We start from the raw sequence: 15,738 nt of genomic DNA, 5'->3' as shown, positions 1-15,738 counted from the left end.
TCTTCAATAAGTGGTGCTGGGAAAAATGGACAGCAACATGTACAAAAATGAAATTAGAACACTCCCTAAAACCACACAAAAATAAACTCAAAATGGATTAAAGACCTAAATGTAAGGCCAGACACTATAAAACTCTTAGAGGAAAACATAGGCAGAACACTCTATGACATCAGTCACAGCAACATCCTTTTTGACCCACCTCCTAGAGAAATGGGGAAAAAAACAAAAATAAACAAATGGGACCTAATGAAACTTAAAAGCTTTTGCACAACAAAGGAAACCATAAACAAGACAAAAAGACAACCCTCGAATGGAAGAAAATATTTGCAAATGAAGCAACTGACAAAGAAATAATCTCCAAAATTTACAAGCAGGTCATGCAGCTCAATATCAGAAAACAAACAACCCAATCCAAAAATGGGCAGAAGACCTAAATAGACATTTCTCCAAAGAAGATACACAGATTGCCAACAAACACATGAAAGAATGTTCAACATCATTAATCACTAGAGAAATGCAAATCAAAACTACAATGAGGTATCACCTCATACCAGTCAGACTGGCCATTATCAAAAACTCTACAAACTATAAATGCTGGAGAGGGTGTGGAGAAAAGGGAACCCTCTTGCACTGTTGGTGGGAATGTAAACTGATACAGCCACTATGGAGAACAATATGGAGGTTCCTTAAAAAACTAAAAATAGAACTACCATACTACCCAGCAATCCCACTACTGGGCATATACCCTGAGAAAACCATAATTCAAAAAGAGTCATGTACCAAAATGTTCACTGCAGCTCTATTTACAATAGCCAGGACATGGAAGCAACTTAAGTGTCCATCGACAGATGAATGGATAAAGAAGATGTGGCACCAATGGAATATTACTCAGCCATAAAAATAAACGAAATGGAGTTATTTGTAGTGAGGTGGATGGACCTAGAGTCTGTCATACAGAGTGAAGTAAGTCAGAAAGAGAAAAACAAATACCGTATTCTAACACATATATATGGAATCTAAAAATCTTTTTTAAAATGGTTCTGAAGAACCTAGGGGCAGGATAGGAATAAAGACGCAGACATAGAGAATGGACTTGAGGACACAGGGAGGGGGAAGAATAAGCTGGGACGAAGTGAGAGTGTGGCATGGGCTTATATATACTACCAAATGTAAAATAGATAGCTAGTGGGAAGCAGCGGCATAGCACTGGGAGATCAGCTCGGTGCTTTGTGACCACCTAGAGGGGTGGGATAGGGAGGGTGGGAGGGAGATGCAAGAGGGAGGAGATATGGGGATATATGTATATGTATAACTGATTCACTTTGTTATAGAGCAGAGACTAATACGCCATTGTAAAGCAATTTTACGCCATTAAAGATGTTAAAAAAGATAGTATATGAGCCTCTTCTGAGAACAACTTTTTTATAGTTTGGGGAGTTTTTGAGCCATGTAAATATTCACATATTAAAAACTGAAATTATATCAAAGGGGATGAAAAAACCCTAATCTTTAATTCAATCAGAAAAAACTGAACACAATTTTATACTACTGTGATAACACAAACACTCATTTTATAAAAAGGTTATTCAAATAAGTCTTCAACATATTTCTCAGACTATATACCCTTCATGAGATATTTTTCTCAGGGTAAAGGAAAACAAAAACAACATGAACATTACTTAGCAGGTTTGTTGTTGGTTCTTAAAGTTATTTTTGTGTGTGTGTCTATTGTAGGATAAAGCAAGTGAGTAAATATTGGTGGTATTAGGATTCAAGTTTCTCATTGTGGGAAAAACAGTATATAAATATGGAATGGGGAAGGTCAGGACCCCTGAGGTCTGGATTTGAAGTGGAGTTACCAGCATGAACTCATGATTTTAAAAATATATACATTCCTAGCTCTGTCCACTGAAGAGGCCCAGAAGCAATGTTATCCAGAGGTAATGAACATACTAGTGCCAAGACCTTGGTTTCAAAGCACTGTTCATCACTGAAAGGAAGGAATGTTCCCTGGAAAAATGGCTGATTCCAGATCAGAAACAGAGAATGTGCAAGGTGAGCCTGGAACATCTTATGTCAGAAAGCAAAGAAAGTGTGCAGAGAATGGTAAGTACAGGTCAAAAGGAAAAGCAGCAAGCATGAAGGGCCAAATATGGGACAATTTGGGAATTCTAAATATTGAAAAAAAAAAAACAAATTGGATTTTAATCCTTCTGTGGGACCATAGAGATACTAAAAAAGGGGGTCTTTTCTTCACAAAAGAATGCCAGCTAATAAATGAAGAAGGAATAATAAAATTAGGAAATCACTATTTTGCAGTCTCCAATGTGGCTCAGACAAGGATCGTCAATGCATGCTAAAACCACTGGGTGAAATGTGCTGGGGAGTGTAATATTCACACGGTACCAAAATGTTATCCCAGAGATTACTTATTAATCATTTAGGAAAAAGCATACCTTTAAAATGAAAAAAAAAAAAAAATGGCAGTCATCCCCTGATGATTAGTGATGCTGAGCATATTTTCATGTGCCTGTTGACCATCTGCGTTTCCTCTTTGGAAAAATGTCTTTTCAATTCTTCTGCCCGTTTTCTAATCAGGTTGTTTGTTTTTTTGATGTCGAATCATATGAGCTGTTTATATATGTTGGATATTAATCCCTTATCGATCATATCATTTGAAACTATTTTCTCCCATTCAGTAAGTTGTCTTTTTGTTTTGTCGACGGTTTCCTTTGCTGTGCAAAAGCTTTTAAGTTTAATTAGGTCCCAGTGTATTTTATTTCATAATATACTGTTTCGAATGTAGGGATTGTTTTCCATTTGGTAAAGATAAAGATTGTGGCTTTTATGAATTCTTTTCTCTCTCTGCAGAACCAACTTACAATAATGGTATTACAGGTAGTCAACCCCATAAAAACCCACCACAGGAAGCGAATTGAAAAGTAGCCACAAGTAAACCAAAGAAGAAAGCAAACTGAAGCAATTCATGCATATGGACAAGAACCTTTGCTTTTTAATCCTTTTTTCTCATGTAATAATTAGCACACGGCTTTTTATATGACAGGGGCTTGTCATAGTTTAAGGTCCAGCCAAGTAACTGTGGGTTACTAAGACTGACTCAGAAATAGGGCAATGTAGGGATAAAGTTCCCTGAACATGGAACAAGACAGAAAAGCACTTGATAATTAGGGCTAGAATTCCTAATTAGGAATAGAGCTCCCAGTGATAGATGCTACATCCCAAAGTGTGGGCCGACAGTGAGGATGGTAAATACCTGGTGTCATTCTGCCCCTCCTTTTTCAACACCCACTGTAGACATCTTTTTTTTTCTTGGCCATGTCACGCGTCTTGTGGGATCTTAGTTCCCCGACCAGGGATTGAACTGGGGCCCTTGGCAGTGAAAGCATGGAGTCCTAACCACTGGACTGCCAGGGAATTCCTAGACATCAAATTTTCATCACCGTATTTTCCCCTATTGGGTTGGAATGGGTTGGAATTTGTCTCAAACCAGTGCTCAAAGTCACCACCAACAATCAATTGAAAATACATTTCACAGGAATAAGAACTACAGTTTTAAAATTCTTGTTGCAGATGAAGGCTAGAATTGCAAGCAGAGGAAGGGCCGTATCCCCACAGCTTTGAGAGGAAGCTTGCCAGGCTGGCAGCCAGGCAGGGATGAAAAATGCTCAACAGCCGTTAAATTAGAAAGTGAACTAAAGTTTGGAGGAGCAGCAAAAAATAATTTCCTTCTACATTGCAGTGTGTAGCATATATGACAAGCATACAGGTTGCAAACTAAGCAAGAACAAGAGGGCTGCCCCGCTTCATAGCGGCAAGTTGCTGATGGAGATATCGTAAAGCCAGTCTGAACCAGATGGCTACAAAGGTGTTATTTCAGGGTTTTCACGGGGCTGCTAGGATCTGCTAACCTGTGGTGTTTGAAAGAAATTCAAGAGAATTCTTGATTATGGCTTCCCTGACTCCTTTATAAATAACACTCTTTGAAATTCGACCATTATCAATTTTTTTTCAAAACTAAGCTTTTAGGTGCAAAAAAAGGATATACCATAAAGTGGTTTGAAATTATATGTAAAATAACATGTTTTCAAGAAATGTTTGTGCATTATTTTTTGTTTGCAAAATATTTTTTATTGCAAACATCCTAGCTAATTATCTTTCCTAGTTATTCAGGGGTTGGCTTACACTTATATTACATATGTGAAAAACAAGACAGAGAGATAAGTTCAACCTGAGTTAACTAAAATTTGCATGCTTCTTAGCCAATGGAAATTAAAATAACTTGCCCAAATTATACAGTAAATCAATCATCTGGACATGATGAAAAACCTTCAGCCTCTGAAGCTCCAGCTCATTTCACTGAACCATTCTGTCTTTCATAAGGATATTATGACTTTGTATATATTGATTTTTTTTCTTGAAAGAGTAAAGTCTCCCTTTCAAATTCCATAGTAAAGTGTTTATTTATCAAAACTAGAATTGTTGAGTATTTAGGAAATAAGGATATCATTTGTTTGTTCTGCATCTCTATCTCCTATACTCCCAACATCACCATCTCTTTCTCCATAGCTTATAAACATAAATTTGCCCAAGAGTCTTCAACTTTAGGAAATCTCCTGACTCTGTGACTTCATCTATGTATTACTTTATTACTCCTTTTCTTTTCAGTCAAACTTTTTGACAGAGTGGTCTGTATTCACTGTCTTCCTTCTGGCACTACCCAATCACTCCTCAATCCACTGAAATTTACTCTTTCCCAACCAATCAACTGATATGTTCTATTAAAGTGTATCAATAGATCTTATTCAACTTGCATAACTGAAAAGTATACCAACTGCTGTACAACATAGCACCTGTAGTGTGGTACTGCAATGTGCACTTAAAATTTTGTTAATAGAGTAGATCTCATGCTAAGTGTTTTTACCACAAAAAAATTAAAAGGGACACAGAGAAACTTTTGGAGGTGACAGATATGTCTATTATCATAATAGAAGCGATGTCTTTGCAGGTGTATGCATATGCCAAACCCAACAAATTGTGTGCATTGACTATGTGAAATTTTTTGTATATATTATACTTCAATATTTTTTTTAAAAAGTGTATCAATAGCCTCAGTTATCCCCAACTCCAAAGGGCACTTTAAGAATTTATCTCTCAGGATCGACTGATGCATCTGACTTTGTTGAATTCTCTCTTTCTCCCTACTTTGGCCCCTGTCCATTCCTTCCTTATCGCTTTCATGAACTCCTCCTGCTTTGTCTCTTTTCTAAATGTTGGAGTTTCTGAGTTCCATCCTTGGTTCACTGTTTTTTTCATGACAGAGCTTCTCTTTGGACTGTCATCTACTCTCAGGATTTTAACTATTTCTGTATCCTAGTGATTTCCAAAACTAAATCTCTATCCATGACCTTTTCTCCGGGTTTCAGACTCCTATTTACAAATACCTGTTAGACATTTCCAATCTTGTGAGATCCACAGGCTAATATGCAAAGAACATTTTACCCTCAATCCTGTTCCTTTCATATTCCCTGTCATTTAATAAATCAACATTTACCAAATCTTAAACCTGAGAGTTTGCTAGTCTTCCATATTCAATTAATCAACAAGTTCCTTCAGTTATAACTCCTAAGCTTTTATTAATCTTGTCTTCTCTGCATCTACTATCTTCAACATAGTTTAGTTTCTGATAATTTTAATTCTGTTCTACTTGAGTTTCTTGTTTCTAGTCTTGACTTCTTCAAATTTATCCACTGCACCAAAGCCATAATAACCTGTGTGAAACAAAAGCTGACAATCATTCTTCTTCTTACAGCCTCCAAAGCTCTCCTATGTCAGAATAAAGTCCAAGCTTATAAAAGTGGCTACAAAGACCTTCATAACCCAGCTTCCATTACCAAAATGTTTATAGTTTCCCATTCACATAGAACTTTATTAAGCCTTGACTGTTGGCTCTGTCTGGAACATTCTTCTGGTCTCTACCCAAGGCAGTTATTAGTACTATTCACCACCATTTCTAAGTATTCTCCTCCTGTTCCATAGTAGGATAGCATTCCCTACTTCCTTGAAGTTAACCATGATCATGTGACTTGCTTTGACCAATGAAAGGTGAGTAAAAGCAATGTGTGTCACATCTAAGCAGAAGCTTTTAGGACCAGATGTGCAATTTTCCATCTCCCTTCCTTCTGTCATGGCAACTAGCTACATTCCAGGGAGTGGAGTATATGTCCGCTTCAGTCCCTGAATCAGGGCAGTATCCTGAGATGGACATGAAGTATAAAGGAGAAATAAACCTGTGTTGTTTGCTTTAAGCCCTTAAGAATTTTGAGATATTTATTACTGCAGCATTTTCTAAGCTATCCTGACACACACATCTTATTCTAATCTTTTGATCTGGCTAATTATTACACATGCTTCCAATTTTACTTGGTTGTTGCCTCCTTTCAGAAAGTTGTTTTTTTTTTTTTTAATTTCTAAGGTTTCCTCAACTGTAAAATGGGGATAATAGGGCTGCTATAGGATTAGAAAGGTTAATTTACATAGAATATTTAAATGGTAAGTATCTAGATATTGGCTTAATAAAATGTGCCTTTTTAAGTGGTTGCTATTATGATATGACTATGTCAGTTCACTGATTCCCATCTTTCCATTTTGCATTAAATTCATATGTATAACTCATATCCTTTATAAAAGATCAAGCTAGCCAATATCTTTCCCCAAATAGCTCTCTTCGTCAAAATACCAACATTATAATTGCCAGTTTGGGGACTGGAAATGTCCAGAATAAAAAAGGAGAGGGTGCAGACACCATAGCCAAGCTTCAGCTTCGGTGAGTGGTCAGGGTGTTCATGAGATCAATGTCTCTGAGCTTCATTTTCCTCAACTGTAATATAAAAATAGTAATATGTAAAGTTTCATTTGTTTCGGTTTGGTTTTGGTTGGGGGGGCTGCTTTTTAGGATTGAAGTAAACAACACACAGAAAGAGGTAAAGAGTTTAGCATCCTATCTGGCACAGAGTGATGTCACAACATGCAATTCTCATTCCTAGTTGCTATTATGCTCAGCATCTGTCATCTCGAATGCTAAAGAAAGTTTGTCCTCCTGGAACTATGATTAGGTTGTAACTGTGCCTTGCCTCTGCTACAATTTCCAGGACTAGAAGCTCCCTGAGGGCAGGTATTCCCACTGCGTTACATTTATCAAGAATGCTGAATATAGGGCTCAGTAAATATTTATTGAATTTATTGAATCAAATGTCTTGCTTAATAACCCAAACCCATACGATGAGTCATTGTCTTGAGGACAGAGGTGGGGCTACATTTGGAGACGGCACAAATCCCGGTCCTCTCGCAGTGGGGAGACAGCCGCCTTGACGTGCTATTTGTCTAGGAAATTGCCCCTCCATCTGAATTGCTGGAGTTGCCACCTACGATGTTAGTGATTATTCACAAACACTAAGCACACATCTGTATCAAGAGAATGATGGGTGTGTCTTCTGGACAGTGAGATACCAACTACCTTATCTGCAAGCTTCAGTTGACTGAAGAATTCGAAACACTTGGGAGTTGAACTCTCTGCTCCTGTTTTCACATGGCGGCCGCGACATTCTGCCCATGCAGCCACACACACAAAGTGCCGGAAAGTACTTGTGGGGCACTACAGGAAAGCAACCCGTGCAGTGACTGACAAAAGACTATATTATAAAATGAGAAATTCTGTCACTCACTATAGAAAACCTCATGGAAACAATTAGCATTGACATTTGAGAATTTGGGAACCTGGCTATAAAAGCATGATGTATTTTGTCTGCACTTCATGCTTTGATCAACGTTCAGCAGAGAATGGGAGCTCTAAAACAATCTATAGAAACATAAGAACCTGCAAAACAACCACAACCAGCAGGAAAAATAAGAGAAAACTTCTCAGAATATTGGATGCGGTAAAATAAGCCACACAGAAAAATTCATCAATAGCTTCCGATGAACTAGTATTAAAGGGAATTCATGATTCTTTTTCCCAGCCACATGGTTCAGATAAAGAGACCCCTAGGACTAAGGTCACATGAATATCATGACAGTCAAGTGCAAAAGAGACAATTTGTCCTTTTTGATGTGATGCCTGACTTGTTCAAGTTTGCCCTCTGGATGCTATAATCATTGCAGGGATCTCAAATGATCACAGGAAGGGAAAACCAGAGGCCTTCATCCTACACAGGAAAGATATGCCATTTGGCAGGACACTGGCCCCTCAGGCCACACCAGCACTTTCGGGCTGTGACCGCCAGCGACAGGGCTGTCGGCTCCATGTGATCTTCGTGTTTTGCCTCAATGTGCAAATGCACTAGTCTCCTTCCTACCTGATCACACACAGGTTCCAATTAAAGCAGCTGAAATGAAGACTTTGGATTTAATGGAAATGTTTTTATTAGCCAAAATAAATACATTCATACAGTAATTTTTGAAAGTACATTATTTTTGGTCTAGTTTGCATTTTGCTTATTTTGTCAGGCACAAGAAAAACTCTTTCTGGCCAAAAAAAGAAGTATTCAAAAAGAAAACGTGGAGGGAAAAGCAACAGTTACAAGAATATTTTGTTCAGACCTCTTCCTGAAACTTTATTTGGAAACTCATTTTAGAAAACATAACACATAATCTACTAAGAATTTTTAAAGTGACTGGGAATTTTTATTCTTAGTCCCAATGTTCTGACCAAAACTTTCTCTTCTGGCTCTAATGGCCAAATTCTGCACTGACAAATGCTTTTCTATCCACAGCCTCTCTGGATTTCATGGTAGATAAAGTTATTCCAAGATTTTAGAAATTGGATGACTTTTTGGTTCATTATGATTCTGTGACAAATGAGATTCTGTGAAGAGAGCAGTGAACTATCTAATTTCTCCAGTGACTTTTTTTTTCTGGCCCAAACAATTAATTAAATTTTATTGACATAGAAACGTTGGTTGCTTACTTGTATTGCTTAGTGTGTCAGAATGAACAAAGAGGAAAAAAAGCTGGACTTTGAAATTACCCTGGGGATTGAGTTCTGACTCAATGTCTCACCAGTTGCATGAAAGCTACATAACAACTCTGAAATCTAGTTTTCTTTCCTTTCCTTCCCTCCCCTCCCCTCCCCTACATTTTCCTCCTCTTTCCTTTCCTTCTTCCTTCCTTCCTTCCTTCTTTTCCCTTCTTTCCTTCCCTCTCTTTCTCTTTTTCTTCCTCCCTCTCTCCCTTCCTTCCTTTCTTCCTCTTTCTCTTTCCTTCCCTGTCTGTCTAGCTATTTATCTATCTATTATCTACCATCTATTTATCGAGAACTATCTACATCAAAGGATCATAACCATATGAGAAGCACTTTGAACAGTGCCTGGAACATAGTAGGTCCTCCATAAACATTAGTTTCTGTTCGTTTCACCATTTTGCCATCTGAGCAAACCCAGTGTGTTGACGTGCGGAACATTCAAGTAGCCTGCTCACACTTTGGTGTGTATCAGAATCACCTGGAAGTCTTGTTAAACCCGGATCCTTAGGTCGCACCCCTAGAAATTCTGGTCCAGCAGGTCTCGGGGTAGCCCTGAAAATTTGTACTTCTAACAAATGCCCAGGTGATATTAATGCTGCTGGCCCATGGACGTACTGTGAGTGTCACGGACAGTTCTAACAGATGGCAAACATGTTGCTTCTTGAAACCGTGGGTTAAATCCATTTCACCTGCCTTGACTAATCAAGGTGGTTCTAAAAATTGCATGGGGATTTCCCTGGTGGCACAGTGGTTGAGAATCCGCCTGCCCATGCAGGGAACACGGGTTCGAGCCCTGGTCCGGGAAGATCCCACATGCTGCGGAGCAACTAAGCCTGTGCGCCACAACTACTGAGCCTGCACTCTAGAGCCCAGGAGCCACAACTACTGAGTCTGCGTGCCACAATTACTGAAGCCCATGCTCCACAACAAGAGAAGCCACTTCAATGAGAAACCCACGCACCGCAACAAAGAGTAGCCCCCGCTCGCCGCAACTAGAGAAAGCCCGCGTGCAGCAACACAGACCCAACGCAGCCAAAAAAAAAAAAAAAAAGACTTGCGTGTCCTCCAAGAGGCGTGTAGCCTAAACAAGAAGATGTTTGCCCGAGTTGTTTTCTAGGAACTTGGAGTCAGCTGTGTCCAGTTTGAGCTGAGCTGGTTAAGACTGGATAGGTCCACTTACCCCCGAACTGGGCATGCACGAGTGTTTGGTGACCTTTTGACATCAAAGGGCCACAAACTCCACCCTCAGAGCAACGTGCAGAGGGCCGGTAGACCTGCAAACCTCAGCATCTGAGCATTTTGGCTTGCTGTGCACCGGGCAAAAGGAACCTGGCTGGGTAAAAATCTCTTGGGCCAACTCCAATTGATCGGTGTGCTCTGTTAGAAGATTCTGAGGCGATATCAAGCCTGGGTGAGATTGTGGTTTATTTATTTATTTATTTATTTATTTATTCCTTCATTTATTCATTTATTTAAGTATAGTTGATTCACAACATCATGTTAAGTGAGATTGTGTTTTTGGAGTGCAGAGTGTGTAACGTCCCCAGCTTTTTTTTTTTTTTTTAGAAATTCACGTTCTTTTATTTATTTATTTATTTATGACTGTGTTGAGTCTTCGTTTCTGTGCGAGGGCTTTCTCTAGTTGCGGCAAGTGGGGACCACTCTTCATCGCGGTGCGCGGGCCTCTCACCATCGCGGCCTCTCTTGTTGCGGAGCACAGGCTCCAGACGCGCAGGCTCAGTAATTGTGGCTCACGGGTCCAGTTGCTCCGTGGCATGTGGGATCTTCCCAGACCAGGGCTCGAACCCGTGTCCCCTGCATTGGCAGGCAGATTCTCAACCACTGCGCCACCAGGGAAGCCCACGTCCCCAGCTTTTAAATTGAATGCATATCCAATGCTTTGCTAGGCTTCGGTATTAGACGTCCTTACTTTTCACTTGTAAGGTGACAGGGTCATTTATTATTAAAGCTTTCTTGCTTCTTCATATTCATTATCAAATTAATTTATGTATATCCATGCATGACCTACTCTTTAATTTTAAGAAAAAAGCGTATTTTCAAGTGGGTCAGTTCATTGGTCGATTACACGTATGCGGGGAATCATTTAATATGGCTGCTTAATAAAGGAAGGACTGCTATGAAATTCATCCTCTGCAAGCTCTAGAGCAGAGGTCCCCAACTTTTTTGGCACCAGGGACCGGTTTCGTGGAAGACAGTTTTTCCACGGACAGGGTGGGGATGCCTCAGGCGGTGATGTGAGCGATGGGGGCGATGGGGAGTGACAGATGAAGCTTCGCTCGCTCGCCTGCCGCTCATCACCAGCTGTGCGGCCCGGTTCCTAACAGGCTGTGGACCGGTACCAGCCCACCGCCCGGGGGATTGGGGACCCCTGCTCTAGAGAATTTAGTTGATGGTAAAAGCAGGAGTTTCCGTCCCCCCCGCAGGGTGTTGTTGTATTTATGAAAATGGATAATCAAAGCCGTTTTGAAGTGTCATTCATTCTACTCCTTTTATGTGTGCGAAGTTTCCTCTTTGAAATAACCTATTTGTTTGTGTTGATAGAAATTAATTTGGCACTTGCAAATGTTGCTTCAAGGATAGTACTATCAGTTGTTTTTAAGCTTTCTTAGGCTCTTGGACCACTCATATTGTCATGAGCACCACGGAGGGAAATCTTCTGGTATTTGTTTTGCTCTGCATCTTACAGAGCTGTCTTTGAGATCAAAGAGATTCCTGTGTGAGAAGGAGGTCCACGGAGTACAGGGTGAACAGGCAGCTGATGCCAAACAGGCAGGGGAGTCTGGCTGCGGAGACCAACCTCCCAGTCACCAAAAATATCATCAGCTGACTTACGGAAACAAGAATCACAGGATTATAGCGTTTTGAAGCCCAATGGTACCCTAGAGGAAAGCCTAAGCTGACATTTTTATTTCACATCTAATTATACTGAGGGAGAGAGAGCATACCAAGGCCACAAAGCCAACTGCACAAAAAAAAAAAAAAAAAAAAAAAAGTTTATTAAAATAATCACAAGTAATGCTACCAGAAACCCTTAGAGTCCTGGTCCAAGCTAGAGTTTTCCAGAATAAAAATCAAGTGACACGTGCACCATTAAGCAGCCAAATATAAGTGGGGAAGGTTTGAGATGCTATGTGAAGGAAAAAAACAAAAGTCAAGAGTCCTATGCCAAAAAAAAAAATGGAAATGAGATTTATCACCATACTCCTTTTATTTATGTCTACATGCATGTTAAGAATGAATTGGAGAAATAGTCACTGAAAAAGTCCTTTCTACTGGGACATCTTTTGTTCTCTTTAGGAACAACTTTCACCAAAGTGTGTCTGCTTTCTGTGGTGACTTCCAGGGCATTAGATTCAACAAAAGACCTATGAAAAGATGACTCTGATCACCAGGATTAAAAAAGCATTAAGATAGGATCCTTTATAAAGAGACTGGGGAGAACATGAAGGAAAAATTTTGCTAACTTTATACTCTAGTGTATACTCTAGTGTATAGTGTGGTACTCAGCACTAACTGTGGTCCATACCTGGCTTCACCACAAGACTTATGAAGTTGAGATCACAGTTCTAAAATAGACCTTATCCAAGCAGATCTGTAGACTTCAGATCTACAAATTAGAATAAATACAGTAAAACTGTGTAAAGCTACAAGTTAATATGCACACACTGGCAAATAAGGCCCCCATAATTAAACCCTACACAGAAGGAAACTCAAATTGCCATATTTACCAAACGGTGAGTAAACATTTGCCTCCTTTGCCAATTGCTGATGTAGGTTCTTGAACAATGTAGGTACCTGTTGACTTATAAGGTTGACATTGATTCCCTGATTGCTGTGAGAGATGGTTAAAATTGATTTCACGCTCTAACCAAAAGGCTCATATCTCTACTCTGGGAGGAGTAGGTTGCTTACATGACTGAAAGCCAGGGTGCTCTCTGTGTGATCAGGCCCTGCCAGTGTGTTTGTTTGAATCATTCCTAACAAAGTTAGTGTTACTCTAGGCAACCAGGAATTGTTTTTTTTGGATATCATGCTGTTGCACTGGCATATATGCCAGTATTCAAGAGGAGGAAATGATAATATAAAATTAGCAAGTAGGTGCTTTGGTATATATCCTAAGTGGACTATTCACTATTTCCTAAACGACCATGCTCTTTCACAGCCATGTTAATTACTCCAGCCTAGCTGCTTAGAAATACCCATTCTTTTCCCAACTATACACTCTTATTTGCCCCTGAATCCTGAGGTTCCTTTCTCTTTCCTTAAGTATTAGAGAATACTATATTTACAGCATTACAAATTGCTTTTCTCATTTAACAAAATATTTAGGAGATCATTCCATATTCCATCACTCTATATCAGCATATAGTATTTTTAATCCACTACAGGTTTTCCATCAGATAATCTATTTATCTTCTTATTGAAGGATATTACTTGTGTCCACTGTTTGTACAATTACACAGAAGGCTGGAAAGCTTGAGTTTGTGGGTATGTGTCTGAACACATGTGAAAGTACAGCTAGAAACTGCTGGGTTAAAGAACATATTTATGTTAAATTTTGGTAACAATTTCCAAATTGCTCTATCAAGTGCTCGCCACAATAGTAATAAGGATTTAAGTGTGCTTGTTTGCCCCGCACCAGAACCAACCCCCCCTCTATCAAACCGTTTATCTTTGTTCATCTGACCAAACTGTTTATCTTTGCCCATCTGACAAGTGACAAATAGTATCTTTTTCTTACTTTAGTTTGCATTTCTTTGACAATGACTGAAGTTTAATTTCATTTTACAGAATTTATAAGGCATTTTTATTCTTTTATTTTGAGTTTCTCCAAACCCATTTTTTTAAAGTTCATGTAGAGGTGGAGAGTATGAATATTTTTGAATAATAATCTTAAATACAATCAGAACTTTATTTTATTCTGTTCTGTTTCCCTCCCTCTCCTTCTCCATGCCCCCACCACCCCCAGCTGCATCTTTTATATTTATCCCTGTTGATCTTCATCTTGTTTGCTTCAACCATTTGTCCAGCCTGTTTCGTGATGCCGACATTCACTACAGCCTCGGGCTTACATCCTTCCGTGAGCACAGCAGCAGTCTTCTTCATTCAAGTTTCTGTCACCATGTGCAAGGACCAGAGCCTGTCCACTCTAGACTCTGTGGCCCCGCCCATTCTGACAGAATGTCCCACGTGGCCTCTGAGTCCTGGGCTTCCTACCTGTGAGCTCTGAAACGTACTTGGGAGAACTCTCCTGCACAGGAGCTATAAATGGGGATATTTCTGCCGTATTTAAATGAGTGCTATTCACCCCCATCTCTCACCGCTCATCCTGCTTCTCATGGTTGTTTTTGTCAGCTGTATACTCAGCCCTGGTGAGTCATCTTTTAACTACAGAGGGAAAAGAGATGAAGGAAAAGCTGAGGGAAACAGGTTCCTGATTTAGTTTATAAAACCCACTGGCTGAATGCACAGAAGTTCCGGGTTTGTTTTTCCACCAACAGGTGTCTGAATGTTATGGAGTTATATGATTGATCAAATACGTTCACAGAAAGTTTCTTTTTTGTGGTAACTTTATTTACTGAAAAAATAAAATGGACCAATTGAATGAACTGTTCTCAATCCCCTTTGCCCTTCTCTTCATTCCTTCTTATGGTCATCTGATTTGCATCTGCAGATGGTTCAAATTTATTCCTTATGCAAATTTAATTCCTTAATATATCCTTTCAAATCTTTTCCCCAAATCTTTTTAATTGGAATGTGCTGCCTAGATATACCCACAGAGCTACGTCCCAGGGCACAAGAGATGTCCAAACCTCTCTCTAAAAGAAAAAAGGGTGGGGTAGTCAGGAAGGGATAGACTTCTTTAAAATCACAGCATGTCTAGACTTTATGCCCAAATACATTGGTTCATGATGAAGTAGTAAGTAGGACTTTTATGAAAAAATATATGGTAGAGAAAACAACACAGAAGCTTACATCCTTTGAAAATTGGACATGGCATAGGGTTCAGGAATTGTCTGGCCGTGGGTTGTTTACATGTGGTCTGAGCATTTTCTTAATGTGATCCTGCACTTAAGTGTATATAGGTTCAGCCAGAAAAGAGAAAGACGAACATCAAAGTTGTTGCAATGCCAGAAGAAAATTATAGGGTGTTTCCATGTTTGAAAGATCACTAGCTTTCACTATTGGTTTGGGGCAATGAATTATCCATAAATAAAAACCTTAGAGACCTCTGACCAAAAACATATACTGTGTTTACAAAGAGTACAAGTTCAGTAAGTAGCCGCTCCTATCACAACAGATCAAGTGTACTCAATTAGGGAAAAGAGTTTGAGGAACTAAAGGCATGAAGTAGCTTTGGAAACATTCTGCCAACACATTACAAAGTTTCCTTTCTAAAATGGATTTATTTCTGTTACACACACACAAAAAAAAAACAACAGGAAAAAGCCTTTAATGACTAATTTTATTTAGAAAGTCCTATAAATAATAATCACTTTCATTTATTGCTGAGCACTATACTGAGAAGTTTACATGCATCATTTCACATGAAGCTCATGATAATCCTGTTCATTAGTCAGCACAGGCTCTGCAGCTGTGACAAATGGACCTGGAAAACTCGCACAATTGACAACACAAAATTTATTCTGATCCATCTTAGGTCAGGTAAATTTCCAGGG

General features: G+C 39.3%; 1 protein-coding gene and 1 long non-coding RNA gene across 2 annotated transcripts in view; both read left to right on the top strand.

Annotated features, from left to right (window-relative positions):
* The window catches only part of LOC132376419 (uncharacterized), a 114,210-nt gene extending 112,161 nt beyond the window's left edge, over nt 1-2,049 (top strand). The window contains exon 3 of the long non-coding RNA XR_009506291.1: nt 1,900-2,049. This is a non-coding gene — a long non-coding RNA (uncharacterized LOC132376419). The remainder of the gene's footprint in view (nt 1-1,899) is intronic.
* A 44-nt stretch (nt 2,050-2,093) lies between these two features.
* LOC132376418 (uncharacterized) overlaps nt 2,094-15,738 on the top strand; it is a 79,194-nt gene continuing 65,549 nt past the window's right edge. Inside the window, exon 1 of the mRNA XM_059942083.1 lies at nt 2,094-2,106. The gene's annotated coding sequence lies outside the window, so the exon portion shown is untranslated. The remainder of the gene's footprint in view (nt 2,107-15,738) is intronic.

This window comes from Balaenoptera ricei, chromosome 12 (assembly GCF_028023285.1).
Source record: "Balaenoptera ricei isolate mBalRic1 chromosome 12, mBalRic1.hap2, whole genome shotgun sequence".
Taxonomy (NCBI): domain Eukaryota; kingdom Metazoa; phylum Chordata; class Mammalia; order Artiodactyla; family Balaenopteridae; genus Balaenoptera; species Balaenoptera ricei.
Note: the sequence above shows the minus strand (reverse complement) of the source record. Positions and strands in the feature narration are given on the sequence as shown.